Source organism: Esox lucius, chromosome 3 (genome assembly GCF_011004845.1).
Source record: "Esox lucius isolate fEsoLuc1 chromosome 3, fEsoLuc1.pri, whole genome shotgun sequence".
NCBI lineage: Eukaryota > Metazoa > Chordata > Actinopteri > Esociformes > Esocidae > Esox > Esox lucius.
Window position 1 is genome coordinate 19,861,048 of NC_047571.1, and position 3,381 is coordinate 19,864,428.

Below are 3,381 nucleotides of genomic sequence, written 5' to 3' on the forward strand. Positions count from 1 at the left end.
CTTCCGATTTAAAAAAGAATAATCTGTCTACGTAGCACGTAACGTGGGTATCTATGCCATCGTAGTAAAATGCTGTACATCGATTCAATAATATACTAGTAGCCTAACAGTCACTCGCGCTATTGATTTATTCTGTCAAAATATGACCTAATTCCATAAGCCTTTCAACATCAATCAACAGATAAACATAAAGCTCGTTGATTGAATTGTAGCTTAAGCCTCTCTTCCTGTCTTTCACAAAAAACACACTTTTCATTCATAATTTCCCGTTGAGCTCTTTAGGAGTGTTTAATCGTCAAGTAAGTAAGGCTTAGTAGCGGTGAACGCACACACGCGCACACACTGTGTGACTGTGGAGTCTGTATTTATCCCATATGGGCTGTCCTTCCCCAGGGGCAGCCAGGAGCAGTGAGCAACCTCCTCTTCTATTGGCATTTGAGGACCAGTTCCAGGTGGTTGTCAAGTCGTGGTCAGGGACACCACAGGAGAGGGTTCTGCATGTTTTTATGGGGTTAAAAACGGCCTCTAATCGATAGCCCACCACAGGTCACCGAATGGCAGGATAATATACTACAGCATTTTACTGTAATCGGCTGAATTGAATGAAACATATTTTTGTTCTTTAACCACCATTTCATATTTGGTTCTAATTGTCTGAGATATTTTCTGTCCTTGTGCTGCTGGAACACCTACATTTGCCCTTTGGGGGTGGGGGTCAATAAAATGTTTATCTTAGCTCTGTGTTCTTCATAATAATCAAAGTGAATTATTAACTGCTTCATTAAAAGAAAAAAAGAAAACACAAACTGACTAATCAAATGATCTGTTGCGTTTATTCAGCAAACACAGCATATCACAACAACAGTAGTGTGCTACTACTTAGCATAATACTCAGCATTCACAATGCGCAAAATACCTTTGAATATCTGTAATTTTCTAACAAAAAATGTCCAGGTCTGCATGGCTGTCATCCCAGAAGGAAGCCTCTTCTAAAGATGATGCCCAAGAAAGCCTGCAAACAGTTTGCTAAATACAAGCAGACTAAGGACATGGATTACTGGAACCATGTCCTGTGGTCTGATGAGACCAAGATAAACGTATTTGGTTCAGATGGTGTCAGTAGTGTCTGGTGGCAACCAGGTGAGGAGTACAAAGACAAGTGTCTCTTGCATACAGTCAAGCATGGTGGTTGGAGTGTCATGGTCTGGGTCTGCATGAGTGCTGCCGGCACTGGGGAGCTACAGTTCATTGAGGGAACCATGAATGCCAACATGTACTGTGACCCGCGCTTAACATTAACTTTTTTCCAAAGTTACTAGCCACTCAGCATTTTCACTAGCCACCATTTTGTTGTTGGGAAATTATGTTTTATTTGTTTATCAGTGCTACATCGTAGCCTGTCTAGTTCACACTGTTGGTCACTGGCATGCAAGGCAATAGGCCTAACACAAATGGACCAGAATCAAACACTGTATGTAGGTAGTGCTCATGGGAGTTGTAGGGACATAGGTTGAAATGTCACTCTCACTGCAATGAGACTACAGTTAAAAAAAAAAAAATACACACACACACACACACATACACACAGCCCTGTATGGAGGAGTGGGCCAAAATCCCTGCTGCAGTGTGTGCAAACCTGGTCAAGAACAACAGGAAACATATGATCTCTGTAATTGCAAACAAAAGTTTCTGTACCAAATATTAAGTTCTGCTTTTCTGATGTATCAAATACTAATGTCATGCAATAAAATGCTAATTAACTACTTAAAAATCATACAATGAGATTTTCTGGATTTTTGTTTTAGATTCCATCACTTACAGTTGAAGAGTACCTATGATAAAAATCCAGAAAATCATATTACAGACTTCTACATGCTTTGTAAGTGGGAAAACCTGCAAAATCAGCAGTGTATCAAATACTTGTTCTCCCCACTGTGGGGAGATATATATACACACACACACACACACACAGTTCAGGTTTTAGTATAGTTATGGGGACAAAATGTCCCCACAAGTCACAAAAACACACACAGACACACAGGGGATTTCCTGGCTCAAAATAAGGCAAAGGTGGTAACCCCACCCTCGCACTCTACCGAAATACTTTATATAATATGTGGCTACACACTTGAAAAGTGATGAAACTATTAAATCTGCCCTGTTGTCCATGTCCACGTGAGCAGCTAATGCACGCTGCAATATATGCAACCCTCCCTTATATCAGCCAAAATATATAAGCAATATATTTATTCTTACCATAGACCTATTAGCATGTTATTTAAAGTTTGAGGTTATTAAGTTTTATAGAAATATTTTTGACATGCTTGGGTGTACAACTAAGATCCACTTGTATTTCTGACGTTACTCATCTCCGCAAGGTTGCCCTATTTCATTGACATTACGGCTATTCTCCCTCACAAAATCATGTTTTACCATGCCAACACTCAGAGGCGATGCGAGATTTTGGTTTGAGTTTTGAAATCTGGAAAAACCCTGTGTAAAGATATAGAATGCCACCCGTCAAAGTGGATAGTAAGAGTGACTGCGTTATCTGCCACAGCTGAATTCAACCCGAATTTGGCCCATGCAAAACGGTTTATACAAATATTTAATAAAGCCGAACACATAGTTATATATAAACAGTTAGCTTATGTTATACATAGAAAAAAAGTTAATACTACTATGAAACTTAAGGAGCTAACGCTAGCCACCTACCATTAAAACGACAAATATCCTATACGACATTTCGTAATTTGCTTGAGATACACACATTTTGACAGAGGTAGCTTTTTTGACGGCGATCGATCATGAGGGCAAGACCCATGCATTCAGACCTTTTTCAATGTTTTGGATAATGCTAATCAGACACATAAGTAGTGGTTAAAAAAGACCTTAATTGCACATTTAGTATTGCCATTTGCACTGCATTTGCCTTAATTGCACATCTATACATTCCTCTTATATGTCAGTCAGTGACATTCGCTCTTCTTGCCAGGCTCCACGGTTCCGCCGCTGTCAAAAAGTAAGCTAGTCACAGTTGGAGCCGGAAGCGAAAGTAAAAGTGAGTTTAAGTAATACTGAGATGTTAAAAATATAAAGGGTGAGGTGAAAGAGCTCAGTACTTTATTTTTATGTACTTTGTTGGCTTAATGTAGGCAAAGGAAATGATAAAAACATGTTTTAGCTGTCGTTTTAAATAATGTACTCATTAAATAACCTTTTACTGACATTTGTCATTCCATAAAATAAAATAGACCTTACAACACCCTGGGTTATCCAATGTGTTTATGCATACGCTACTACAATAAAGCGGAAATATGAAATATATAAAATACTGCGAATGATTGTACTACGAGTTCAAACATGTTGTTAAACATAGCG